Raw genomic sequence first — 14508 nt, 5'->3', positions numbered from 1 at the left:
TGCACTCCTAGCCACGGAAACGTTGAAGTCCCGCCAGGTCACTCGGCACGCTTTGCAAGGCATTAAGGGGGGGATGGGGTGAGGGCAAAAGGGAGAGAGCGGAGGTGACCACACGTACCGGGGTGCCAGATACGGAAGCCTCCACCTTGACGGCCAAGTCATTTTAAAAAGCGGCATTTTCCCCTCGCCCCTTCGGCTCCCCTCCTAGAGAGCTGGACAGTCACACTCTACGCCCCAGAGTGAGCGAGTCCCAGGCCTGGGCCCGCAGGGGAGGAGCCGGGTCCCGAGCGGCTTCCTGCCGCTGGCCCCTAGCAACCCTGCCTCCCGCGGGGGGCGAGGTCTCCTCCGCCCGCAGACCCCGCCCCGCCCCGGCTCCGCCCCTCGGCCGGTGGCCCCGGGGCGATAAGGGGAGGAGCTCGGCGGCTGGAATCGCGCCGCACGGGATCGCGCCCCGCAGCCTGGTGCCCGGCAGCCGGTCGGAGCCTGCCGTGAAGTTCGCGGTGAGTGAGTACGTCGTGGCCCGACCGACGTCCGGCCCCGGGCGGGAGCGCCGGCCGCCCTGGCCCCGGCAGGGTGGGCGCGAGTCCGCGGCGCCCCGGGCACCTTCCCCGAGCCCGGACTGCCCGCACTGCAGCGCGCCGGGCGGCCCGGGGCGGGGATCCGGGGAAGGCCGAGGGGAGAATCGGGGACTAGTTCCTGGGGACTGACCCCTTCGCCCTGTCCCCAGCCTGTGCTGCGCCGAGGACAGGTCTCGGGGACTGGAAATGGCTCTCCTAGGCCTTCTTTGTCTGCGCTGTGCGGGCCGCCCAGAGTCCACGCTGAGGCTGTTCCGGCCGACTGAACTGGGGAGTCCTAACCTCAGGGAGGGAGTGCGGGCCTCACCGGGGAGTCCTCGCCGAGCTGGGGGTGGCGGGATAGGGAAATCCTCAGAGGTTCTGACAGATCGGGGAAAACACACCAAGTGGTAAGGGGAAAACGGAGTGTGGGGGAAGAGACCCTCGGTGGATGGGGTGGGGATAGAGCCCATCCTAATAGATTCAGAGATCCAGGAAGGAGCACGGGCTGCTTTTCCTAATTCAGCCAGCACACCAGAATGGCACATCTTCCTTCCTGCCACATACATAACCCTCCTTACAGCGGTGTGTGTGTGCGCTTGTGTGTGTGTTTGTCTTGCGGGGATGGGGGTAGGGAGTCGGGGACAGCCTCTAGGATAGCAGTTCTCAAACTTTTCTGGGGGGGGTGCTCAAAAACCCCTTTACACTCTTAAAAATTAGTCTACTAAGGAGCTTTTATATGGGTTATATATTTCAATATTTGCCAAATATAACTAAAACTGAGAATTTTTTACTATATTTAGTAATGCATTTAGACATAATAGTGGACCTATTATATGTTGACATAACATATCTTTATGAAAATAACCATACTTTTCAAAGCAGAACATTACTGAGAAGAGTGGCATTGTATTAATTATATTTTTGCAAATCTCTTTAATGTCAGGTTTAATAGACAGCAGCTAGATTTTATTTTGTTTTTCATTTGCTTTTTCATCAGCTAGATTCTTATATCTACTTCTGCATTCAGTCTGTTGCAGTATTACATGTCATATAGCCTCTGGAAAACTCCACTATGTACTCGGGAAAATGTGAGAGTGAAAATGTCAAATAGCATCTTGGCATTGTTAACGAAAGTGGTTTTGACCTTGTGGATCCCTAGAGTCCCCTGCACCACACTTTGAGAGCCACCGGTGTAGGAAATGCTTCAGAGGCTTAAATCATTGGGCCTGCTTCTTGTCTGTGATCCTTCCTCTGAATGGGAACACACACCACACCATGCATGGATGGTTAACCTCTGGTAGTTGCAACGTAGCTTGACCTCACTCTGGAAACCAAGAACTAGGTCCCCACATAAGGGATGATGAGCCCTGCTGGCTTCCTGAAAACTGGCAAGGCTCTCAGATGCCTTTGGTTATTTCTGTCCCTGCAGAGGTGACCTGTGCATGAGTCCAGACTGTAGCAGTGATGTGGCACACAGGACCCACACGTTCGGAGACGTGCCCATGGGGACCCCGTGCCAAGTGTGGAGGGGTTTGTGCGAGAGTTTGCAAGCATTTGAGAAGTGATTTGCAAAAGAACAGGGAGGCGTGTTGTTGCCTTCCTGTCTTCCATGATCATTTCTGTTTGTGGTTGAGCAGCCTTGAGTTTATTGGAATATGACTGGTGAATAAGAGCACCCAGTCTTGGTGCTCTTTTACTTTCCACTTTGAGAGGGGTGTCCCTGTGAGTGGCCCTTCCTCAGCCTCTGCCAGAGCCCAGTGTCCTGCATGCTGCTGTGTGGTAGGTGGGATCACTCACTGGGTTACTTCCGTGGCTCCTTGTTCTGTCAGCACAAATTCCAGATAGAAATTACATACATATTTAGCCTTATAAATGTTTGGAAGACAGACATAACAAACTATCAACAGTAGCCAGTTCTGGACAGTGGAGTCAGAAGGAAGGCAGGGAACTTATCTTTGTTACTCTTTGTGGTAACATATGTCGGCCTGCCTTGCAGCATTCATGTATTGCTTTTACAACCTGAAAACAAAACAAAAAACTAAAATCCCAACAACCTATACTTTTTCAAGGAAGATAGGATTATTTCTGTTAGACTGTTACCATCACTCCCTCTCTCCTGATAAAGCAAATTACTGCATCCCATTTCTAAACTAGTATATATGATACTAGTATATATTAACTCAAAATAATATTGAGAGAGAGAGCCCTCTCAGATCAAAGCATTTTACTGAACAATATTTGTTTTACGTAAGCCCCTGTCCAAGGTTAGAAGCACTGGATCAGACTGTTTTCTTTTCGAATTTTTGAATTTTATTTTATTTATTTTTTTATACAGCAGGTTCTTACTAGTCATCCATTTCATACACATCAGTGTATACATGTCAATCCCAATCGCCCAATTCATCCCACCACCACCACCCCGCCGCTTTTCCCCCTTGGTGTCCATACGTTTGTTCTCTACATCTGGGTCTCTATTTCTGCCCTGCAAACCGGTTCATCTGTACCATTTTTCTAGGTTCCACATATATGCGTTAATATACGATATTTGTTTTTCTCTTTCTGACTTACTTCACTCTGTGTGACAGTCTCTAGGTCCATCCACGCAGATCAGACTGTTTTTTAATGGACTATTGTGCAGCCCTTAAACTGATGTAAAACGCTGTTTCATGAAATGTCATGAAGCACAGTTTTAAAATCGAAAAACATGTTACCCAAGACTGTTTCTCTGTGATCCTACCATGACGAGGAGAGAAAGCATGTGCGTGTATGTACAGATGTGCACACGCATGGACAGAGGCAAAGGATGTGCCAAACGCTGGGTGGTTTTTCTCTTGGTGGTGGGGTACAGTGGGTTTTTAATTCTCTTCACTTTGCTTATTAATATTTTCTAGCAAGTACTAAACAAGTATTAAAATTGACTTGACCGGACTTCCCTGGTGACGCAGTGGTTAAGAAACCACCTGCCAAGGCAGGGGACACGGGTTTGAGCCCTGGTCTGGGAAGATCCCACATGCCGCGGAGCAACTAAGCCTGCGCACCACAACTACCGAGCCTGTGCTCTAGAGCACGCGAGCCACAACTACTGAGCCCGCGTGCCACAACTACTGAAGCCCTCGCACCTAGAGCCTGTGCTCCACAACAAGAGAAGCCACCCCAATGAGAAGCCCGCGCGCAGCAACGAAGACCCAACGCAGCCAAATATAAATAAATAAAATAAATTTTTAAAAAAATTGACTTGACCAAAAATAACCCCTACAGTTATTTGTACATTGAGGGCAACATAGTTGGCTTCGTTTTTCTTAGACTGACTTAACCACCGACTCGGCCAGTAGCAGACCCCTGCTACTCCCTTCCTCCCAGTGGGAAATGGAGAAAGAAGCATGGAGCGAGAGGCATGGGGAACCGAAAACAGCCCTCAGTTATGTTGTGCAGTGTCTACTTCCGCCTGTGGAGTCAGCTCCAGCCTCAGCCCTGCCCGCTCCCTCCAACTGACCTAGAGGTTAGAATGTTCTTATCTGATCAGCCCCATCACCTGAGAAGCCGTCAGCTGACCATCTCCACAGACTGAATGGCCTTCATTTCTTTTTTAGCCATTTTTAATGGAAAATTGCAGACATCCAAAGAAGTGGAGAGTATAAACCCCCCGCTTCAACAATTATGAACATTAGCATTTGACCAATCTTGTTTCATCTGGACCTTTCCTCAAACTCACTTCTTTTTTTCCCCTCTTCCAGGAGTTAGCATCTTCATTTTCAACTGTATAAACTAAGAAAGTATCTTTGTTGTGTCTTTTAGTAACAAGCATGTACTAACTGCTGTAACAAAATCTTAAAACTCTTCTGTCCTAATGTCAGCACAACTGAACCCCCGGACGGACTTTGAACACTTGCTGTGTGGTCCCCCTTCTCTGCTTCTGCATTTGCTCTCCTCTCTGCCTTCTGGGCTAAATCAGTCTTCCCTCTTTCCTTCTCCCAATTCTCCTCTGTTAAGCCTTTCTCAACTCCCTTAGTTATAGCTGTCACTTTCCTCTGACCTCTCTTATGACCCTTAGCATATTATAGTTCTTTGCGAGCTTATCTCAGTCTCCTTAGATCATAATCTTCATGTAAAACAAGATTTTCCTTATCTCCCTTTCTCCTATGCTACTTAAAAATGCTTAATGCAAAGAAGATGCTCAAGAAATAGATGCTAAATTAATTTAAATTGATTAAGTTCATTGGAGAAAAATTTTGATTACAAAAGAAATGCATTATGTTCAAAGGAAAAATTTCAGATATTGCCTAGGACCACGAACATTTTATCTCACCTGCAAGATTTTTAAAGATTTTAAAGTACTGCAACAAAAAGAATCTTCAATTTGAGCCAGTATAAAGAAGACTTTTTTTTTTTTTTTTTTTTTTTTTGAGGAAAATGGTCTTTCTTTATGGTCTGTTGTCATTTTTTTCACATATATCTGGAGCGTTTAGGTCTTCTCTTATTCTAGAATGCTTTTTTTCCCTTGGTAGGGAAGAGTGACTCTGACAACATTTTAGAATATCTATTATGTTTTAAGATGTAGGTTTAAATCTTCAGTAGAAGAAATTGGCTGCATTTAGGGTCCGCACGCCCCATGAAGTAAGTTGCTATCAATCTCATGAATAACGGCAGCTCACAGATATAGAGTTGCTCCCAGTGTACACCATCTCTTCATCTATTGCCTCCTTTAATTATCACAGTGGCCCTTGTGAGCTGGGCAGGGCAGTGCAGTGCAGCTCTTGTTGCCTTAAATCTGCAAAGAAGTAAACTGAGGCTTAGGCAGATAGAGTGAATCTTGTCTACGGCAGAAAGTGGCAGAGTCTGATTTTAAGTGTAGATTGGAAACCAAAGGGCTTTGGGATTGGATGTTGGGAACATGCAAAGACGGGAAACTCCCTCTCTCTAAGCACTACATATATTTGGGAGCCAGACCAGGTTCTTGAAGTAAGTGTGTATATCCTACTGCGTAGAACTATCAAAGTGATATCACACTCTCTGAACCAATCACTTCCCAGATTCCCCAGGTTCTGCTTTAGTCTTTGTCGTGGAAGTTAATCCACTTTCTGATGAATTGGCAAGGCTGCTGTGCGTGTGTGCTGCTGGGGTTCTCTCTCATTCTCTTTTCGTGACTTAAGGAGAACTCTGCGGAAGCCCATCTTTGAACAGTGTGAATTGCCTGAGCTGTTGCTCAGACTGACGTGTATGGAACACTTAATTATTCCTTAACCTCGTCATCCTTTCATGGCCATTACTGTAAAAGTACAAAGCAAATTATACACATTGTGGCCTAGTTCATGAAGAAGGCGTGTCGGTCGAAGAAAGTGTCCTTCTACAGGATTGCCAGGTTTGAATTTTTGGTTGAGAAGCGGAGAAGTGAACGAATCATTGTGGACAGTCGGTTACATGCAAGAGCTACGCAGACATGCGCAGGACAGTTCTATAATAGTGGTGGGATCAAGACCAGCCTCCAGACTGGTCTTAAGAATTGCTGTGTTTCATAAAAGCCTTATTTGCCTAGATAAGGAATCAGTTACATATTAAGGGTTGGTGAAGCCTGGTGATGGGTTTTTGACATCAACCCATACTTTAAAAGTTATCTGTCATACAAATTTTGCCAAAATCAAGGATATTTTAGGGGAAATTAGAGGTTGACTATCTAGTCCTCGCATATGTACCTTAGAGTTTGAAGATTGTTTTAAAGTGAGACTTAACTTTTTTAATCCATTTGGTTAATGTGGGTTTTTGGATGAGGAGTGGCTATAAGATGCTATGCCTGTTTGGAAGCAGCAGGGTGTGAGGAAGTTGGCCCTGACATCAGGGGCCCTGGGTTTCACTCCCAATCTGGCCACTGACCAGCCACAGGGCATTGGTAAGTTACCCTCTCTGATCCTCAGTCTTCTCATCTGTATAATGGGATGGTAGTCCCTATCTCACAGTTGCTGAGGGACCATATTAGACAATGTGGATAAGGTATCTGGCCCTCCACGGGCACTCAGCACATGTCAGCAGGCTGCAGTGCCCATGGAGTGATATAGCACTCACGGCAGAATGCCTGTCCAAACTTCTCTCAGCCCAGACCTCCTGAGCTCCTGGCGCATATATGCTGCTTCTTGCTGTTCCTCTTCATCCCAAATTCCCCATGTCTAAAACCGACATCCCGGTTCCCATTGTGGTCATTGGCTCTGCCAGTTTGCCCAAATAAGGAACACAGGAGCTATCCCAGATCTCTCTTTCTTCCTCACCCACCCTCAGTCCATTCTCCTTTCTTAACTCTCCCTGGGATCTATTGCCCCTGCCCCCTTCTTCCGACTTGATGACTGTAGTAGCACCATAACCTGCCTCCCTGACACCAATCTAGCATCCTTCCCCCAAGTCAGCTCTTACCACTACCAGAATGATCTCTGAAAATCAAATCAGGTCTTGAAGATTCCAGCTTACAATCTTTTAATGTGCCTCCTTGTCTTCAGGATAAATCCGAGCCTTTCTGCGAGGTCCCTCATGATGTGGGCCCCGCCCCTCCCTTTCCCTCTCCTCTTAGCCCTGCCTGTCGTGAACCCTGTCCTTCGTCCACATGGAACTGCTTTATGCCTCCCACAGGGTCACACTTCCGCACCTTTACATGTGCTGTTGCTGTTTTCTCTGCCTGGAATATTTTTTCCCTGACTCCCTCCCTCACTGTAGTTCTGGAAGGCTCGTGCATGGCGTGCCTGTCCCTGGAGGTCTTCCTGACCCCCTCCCATGCTGGATTAGGTGCTATCCCTAGATGCTTCTTTTTTTTTTTTTTTTTTTTTTGGCTGCACTGTGCAACGTGCAGGCTCTTAGTTTCCCAACCAGGGATCAAACCCGTGCCCCCTGCAGTGGAAGCTCGGAGCCCTAACCACTGGACCGCCAAGGAATTCCAGCACCCCTAGGTGCTTCTTTATCGCTCTCCATCCACTGCTGCAGTAGCACGGACTGCTTGATAGTCTAATAAACTCCTGACCGGTCTGTGTGTGTGACTGAAGAGCAAGGGGACTCATCTCTTTATCCCATCAATGTCAAATCAGTGTCTATCAATGTCAAATGTATGAATGAATCTGGGTCAGTCCCTTTCCTTAGACAAGCCAGCGAGGCCCAGGTAGTGGATGTGTCAGGTCGAACGCTGCTCTGTTACTTGTCACATCTTTGACCCCATGAAATGGCCATTGCGTGTAGATGCCATGCCACTCTGTGGGCCACTGAGATGGGACTAGAGCATCATTGCTTAAGAGCTGGGCTTAAGGCCAGATGGACGTTCCCTCCATCTGGGTTGAGTTCCCTCTCAGCACGCCTGCAGCCTGGCTGCAGCCTCCCAGCTCCTAACCACATGGCTATACCACTGCGGGCAAAGAACGTGCTGGTCAGAAAACAGGAGCTTCGCTTTTTTCTAACCTCCCCTTGCTTTTGGACTGTATGGCGGCGAGGGTTTGGACGGTCCCGGGCCTGTGGCCGCCTGGCCTCCGACGGCTGGGGCGCAGGGCAGGAGCGCGCGGCCGCCCTTAGTCTAGTGAGGCTGGCCCCGCGGCCGGGCCGGGTCCGAGGCTCCCGGTCCTTGAACGCGTGGAGGGCAGCGGCCTGGTCTGGCCTCCGCCACGTTGTCGGTTTTAATTTTCGTTCAGGTGAAAGATGGACGCTTGAAGCATAGACTGCTGCTAGCTGACTACTTACTATCTGGGAGCACAAAGATGACCTAAGGATGTCCTCGATGAGGAACTTGACAACTTGATCTTCGGGTGTTGCTTAGAGTATTTAAAATTTCCAGGATTGCTAAAAAAAAATATTGCTTTTGGATAGTCCATAAATGTACATCTAAAACAGTGGGTCTATAAATAAAATAATTTAATGTGCTTAAAAAAAAAAAAAAAAAAAAAAAGAAAACAGGAGCTTCAGGTCCTCCCGGCCCCTGCCTTTCTTCTCGAAAACCAAGAAACATAGGCTTATACCTCAAGCTTCTGGGAACTTTATTAGTACGAGTCATCATTCTTGGGTCTGAGCAGTGCTGAAGTGGGTTGGGGCAGATGACCTCAGAAACATGGTGAATTCATGGAGAGAAATGCTGCCCTGTGAGACCTCCGGCAGCCTGACACCCAGCCTTTCGTGGTGACACTCTTTCTAATTCCTAAAATTTGAGTTAGAAAAGTGTGTTATCAAGGATCTACGAAATGAGTTCGGAGCTTGAGGAAATCACGCCACTCTTAAAGGATGGCTATCGACCAGGCCTGCTCTGTAATGCTAGTAACAACTACAGTTGCTGCCCCCTCGCGCCCCCTACTCTCAGGACTTAGATGCAGTAGGACTTCCGGTCTCTGCAGGCATCATTTTTGAAGCCCTGCTGGCGATGGTGGGTTGCTGCAGGGTAGGGGACCCACAGTCTGAGAAGGGGCTGAGGACTGGCCTTAACGAGGAGAGGATGAGGTCAGGAACTGAGGACTGGCCAGGACACCTGCTTCTGAGGGGGTCCTGCCCTGCTTCTTCCTTTACTTTCTGGACAAATGTTTCATGACCCCACAATGACTTTCCTTTCTCAGTGTATCTCCGGAATAATAAATCTGAAGTTCACCAAGACTTTTTGTGAAACTCTGTTTATATTAGCCCATAGTGATACCAGAAAATAAAGGTAACTATTTCTGTTCTTTGGAGTTTGTGCTACTGCAGTTAATTTAAAATGAGCTTAAAGGATGTGTCAGGCAAGTTTTCTCTTTTGGGAATTTCATATGATGTTGTGCTGTCTTGGCCACTGAGCCTGGAATAGGGGAGCCCCAAAAGGGCAGGGGCTGCTTGATCAGTGCCGTGGTCACGGCTCTGGTCCCCCAAATCCTGACCATTAACTTTGGCAGTGGTTATGCACATCTGCTGAGTGAGTCATGATCATTTTTATGATACATCCTGAAAATTTCCAGTGTTACTTAATGAAGTTCAGAGAAACAGAAGGGTTAGATTTCAGGAAGTAGCTACTTTTTAAATGACAACCTAATGTTTTCATATTATGAGTTAATATCTTACCAAATCTAAATTCTGATGTTGGAAATGTACAATTTAAACCAAGTGTAAAGTTAGGAGAGTACTTTGTAGTTTGTCCTTAGTCAGAGTTCCTACAGTGGCTGACTCTGCTACTCCCCACCTCAATCTTTTCCTTTTCTGCCCTCGCTCACCCTGCTCTGGCCTCCTTGCCTTCCCTCAGACCCACCTCAGGACCTTTGCACATGATCTGACCCCTCCTCAAGATTGCACTGAGCTTGCCCCCTCACTTCCTTCAAGCTTGTTCTCAAGTGGCTCCATATCAGTGAGGCCTTCTTTGATCTCCTGATACCCTTCATGGCCGACACTCCTTAGTGCCCTGTCCTGCTTTATCCACAGAACTGGTCGCAGTCTGACGTTCTGCTTCTATGTTTGTTTATTGTTTAGTCTATCTCCCTCCACTGAAATGGAAGCACCGTGAGGGGGCTTTGTCAATTTTGTTCCCGGGTGCATCCCTGGTGCCTAAAACAGTTCCCGGCACATACTATGCAGTTAACATAAATATGTGTTGAACAAATGAATGAATGAAACATAGAATTTTTTCACCCAGAAGGGACTTTTTAGATCATCAAGTAACCTTATGTTACAGACTGGGAAACTGAGGCACAGAAAGGTTATGTGGCTTATTCAGAATGAAACTGAATCATTTAGGTTATAGCTCTTTTTAGAACTCTAGGAATATATGTGGAGCATTCTGGTCAGTGGTCCAGGATGAGACAAAAGAGTTAGTGAAAACAGACTGATAACTTAAATTTTAGCAAAAAGTGACAAATTATTGTGTGATGGCAAAGCTTTTTGAAAGCAGAGTCTTGTTGACTTTTGTGGTGTAAAGTGCACTTTGCATTAATTAGTGCCCAAGAAAAATGTGTTGATGGATTTGGTTATACTGTTATAAAGTCATTCTTTCTCTAAGACCCTCCTTCTGCACTGAGACAGGAGGGACAGAGGCAAGGCACAACCTTTAAAAGAATGACATATCCTGAGGATACGACAACAACTGGTTAGAACCAACTGGGTCCTAGATGGCAGAAGATTTAACTTCCCGTAGACCTTGAGCCTCATTGTACACTCATTGTAATATATTAGCATATGCTAAACAACACACCGCCAGGCACCATGACAGTTCTGAGGCCAACCATGAAAGGCCAAAAAGTGGGTGGTGCCCCAATTCCTGGAAATCCCCGCCCCCTCTCCAAGATAGAATATTCCACTCGTTAGCGTATGGAATTGCCCAGCCCGTAGAAACTAATCAGCCCCACACTTCAGGGGCTGCTCTCACTTTCCAAGAGGACCCCATCCCCTGGGGCTGCTTCTTTCTATGGAATGTGTACCTCTGTAAATAAACCCACTTTCACTTTACTATGGCTCACTCACTTGGCCAGCCATCCCAAGGACTCTAGGCCTGGGACATGACCGTTCTCTCATGCCCCATTTTTCCTACAACAGTACTACCCTTTTTCCTTTTTTTTTTTTTTTTTTTTTTTTTTTCATTCTCTCCCAAAATAGACAATTGCACTTATGGCTTTAAAATTCTTTTGGTTACAAGTATCACATTTAAGAGATTTTTGTGTGTTTTTGGTGTGTGTGTATTTTTTTTTTTTTTCAATACTTTTATGAACAGCTAAGAAGATCAAAGAAGTGACTTGGTCTCTGGGCTATTCAGAGCTATTCAGAGCTATTCAGCTATTCCATTTTTCCAGATGCGTCTGCATCAAATAAAGCAAAGAACTAATATTTCTAGCTCTCCGCTTCGTAAAAGAACCGAGTTGACAAGCCATGGTGGTTTGCTGGCCTGAATGGTTCTGACCTCAATCTTGTTTATAGACATCCTTGGAATCTCACTTTTGACAAGAAGTTGTTTATAAGTAGCATGATGTTTAGATACACAACAGTCAGTTTGGGGGTGCGGCCAATTAATTTCTCTTTAAACAGAAAAAAATGAAGCACAGCTAATCTTTTTAGTGAACTGAAGTAAACCCTAAAAGATGCAGTGATACTGCTTTAACTTTGGAGTTGGAAGCCATGAAAATTCAGGGAAGGTATATTTAGGAAAATGTGAGAAGAGAGGAAGAGAGGTGGGTAAACCACATGAATACAGAAGAAACCTCTTTCTGCTGTTAGCATAGATTTAAAAAATCTACTCTTGTGTGTCTTTAGATATCCTAAATAAACAATTCTGAGGGCGTGTCGTCTGTACATTAGACCACAGAGCAGTGATTCTCAACTAATCACCTGAAGGCTCTTTCAAACTATCCTAACTCTCCAGGAAACTGATTGCACACAATCTCCACCCCACCCCCTTAACTTTATTCTCCCCATCCCATTACTGACGGGAATTCTGCTGCTCACGGTTACGCCTCTGCTCTGCTCTTTCCCACTGATGCGTGGAAATCCTGTGGTTGGTGGCAGGGCCCATTCATATGCATGCCTCTTTCTCTATCATAAGACAACCTAAGAGGATTCAACACCAACAGCATAAGCAGCTAAATCTTAGATTTATATACTCCAAAGGCTGGAAAAAGACCCGAAAACGTGACTCTTATTTTATCTGATCGTTGGCATTTAGCTAAAATCAGTCGACTCTTCCAAACATCTCTACAAATCTGGCTGTACCAAACAGGCATCATGACTGTCAGCTGGGGTATAGTCCCAGGCGATCCTCTAGCAAGAGCAGTGGTTTAGCGTTGTACTATCCATATGCTGTACTCGGGCTCCCTCACAAAACCCATTTGCAAGACTGCTGCCTGGGCTTGGAAATGGTCTGGGTTACAGGTAGCAAAGCTCACTGACCCCAGTGGGGATTTTGCCTGTGAGGTAAGCTAATTGGTCACTTACTTTGCTATAACCAACTAGGTTCACAGTGCACCTGAGCATGGGGTCAAACTGTGCGTTAGATTTTAGGGCTCCCTTCAGGTAAAGGGGAATCTTACAGACTGCAAGTCTCAAGATCAGGTAGAGGCCACAGGCAGTCCTTGCCTCTCCAGGACTACAGAGCTGAGTCTCATCCGCAGGAATAGTTCAGTGAAAGATGAGAACATTTGGTCACCAGAGGCCATCTTAGTGACCCTCGGTTTGCCCTTTCTGGCAGACAGGGAGTTTACAAAAGAAGAAATTCAGATTCTAACAGAGGGATGGAAAGGTATTCACCTTCACTAGCAATTAGAGAAATGCTCAAGGTTAGCTTTTTAATCTCTCAATTTGGCAAAAGGTAAAAACCAATTATATTGCCTGGTTTAGGCACCTTCATTTACTCACTGCTTCAGAGAAGGGTCATAAAATTGGTACAGCCTTTCCCTGGCAACCTGGTGATGTGCAACCCAATGGAGATATCAAATCCTTTCACCCAGCTGTCCTACTTCTAGGAACTGAAAGGTACGAGTTTATTTTAGGGAAATGGATTAAGGACCTATTTGAAGAAATGTATACGAAAGTTGCAAGCGTTATTTGAATGTTAATACTTGGAAACAACCTACCTATTTTAATAATAAGAGATTTAAATAAACTATATATCTGAATGATAGATTTTTATGGGGTAGTTAAATGTGATATAAAATATCACATGATGGCTCTATAAAGATGTTTGTGGTCTACTGCTGAGTGGAAAAAAAAGCAACTTACAAAACAATGTGAGGTCTAATCATTTTTTTAAAATCCAAGTACATTTAAAAGTCATGTTAAATGAAACTCCAAACCATGGTATTACAGATGACTTTCATTTTCTTCTTTTTGTTCACTTGCATTTTCTTTTTCTTTTCTTTTTTTTTGTGAGTTGTGTGTGTTTTTTTTAAATTAGGTTCTACTTCTATACATAAGTGCGATCTAATCATACAGTATTTGTCTTTCTCAGACTCATTTCACTTAGCATAATGTCTTCAAAGTCCATGTTGTCACAAATGGTAGGATTACCTCATTTTTTTTTTAAGTTTTTTTTCTTTTAATTAATTAATTGTTTTATTTTTGGCGGCATTGGGTCTTCGTTTCTGTGCGAGGGCTTTTTCTACTTGCGGCGTGCGGGGGCCACTCTTCATCACGGTGCGCGGGCCTCTCAGTGTCGCGGCCTCTCTTGTTGCGGAGCACAAGCTCCAGATGCGCAGGCTCAGTAGTTGTGGCTCACGGGCCTAGTTGCTCCGCGGCATGTGGGATCTTCCCAGACCAGGGCTCGAACCCGTGTGCCCTGCATTGGCAGGCAGATTCTCAACCACTGTGCCACCAGGGAAGCCCCTTACCTCATTTTTTATAGCTGATTAATAGTGTTTCCACAATGAGCATCTATTTTTAAAATTTTCTTTTAGGGACCTCCCTGATGGTCCAGTGGCTAAGACTCTGTGCTCCCAATGCAGGGGGCCCAGGTTTGATCCCGAGTCAGGGAACTAGATCCCACATGCATGCTGCAACTAAGAGTTTGCATGACACAACTAAAGATCACACATGCCACAACGGAGATCCCAGGTGCCCCAACTAAGACCCAGTGCAGCCTAAATAAATAAATAAATACATAAAAATTTTGTTTTTAAAATTTTCTTTTAATGTATTTTTCTGATCTTTTTTCTAAGTATTTTTTTAAATTGAAGTGTAGATGATTTATAACATTATATAAGTTTCAGGTGTACAGTATAGTGATTCACAATTTCTAAAGATTATATTCCATTTATAGTTATTATAAAATATTGGCTATATTCCCTGCGCTGTACAATATATCCTTGTAGCTTGTTTATTTTATACATAGTAGTTTATACCTCGAAGTCCCCTACCCCTGTCTTGCCCTCCTCCCTTCCCTCTCCCCACTGGTAACCACTAGTTTGTACTCTATATCTGTGAGTCTTTTTTTATACTCACTAATTGGTTTTATTTTTTAGATTCCACATAGGTTATAACAGGTCTCATATTTTAATTGAGTTGT

At 45.3% G+C, this 14508-nt stretch overlaps 1 protein-coding gene across 1 annotated transcript in view; it reads left to right on the top strand.

The window, feature by feature from the left end:
- The first annotated feature begins 402 nt into the window (after positions 1-402).
- ACO1 (aconitase 1) overlaps positions 403-14508 on the top strand; it is a 60293-nt gene continuing 46187 nt past the window's right edge. The window contains exon 1 of the mRNA XM_036854392.1: positions 403-500. The gene's annotated coding sequence lies outside the window, so the exon portion shown is untranslated. The remainder of the gene's footprint in view (positions 501-14508) is intronic.

This window comes from Balaenoptera musculus, chromosome 6 (genome assembly GCF_009873245.2).
Source record: "Balaenoptera musculus isolate JJ_BM4_2016_0621 chromosome 6, mBalMus1.pri.v3, whole genome shotgun sequence".
Classification (NCBI taxonomy): domain Eukaryota; kingdom Metazoa; phylum Chordata; class Mammalia; order Artiodactyla; family Balaenopteridae; genus Balaenoptera; species Balaenoptera musculus.
This window is presented reverse-complemented; position numbering and strand designations above follow the sequence as displayed.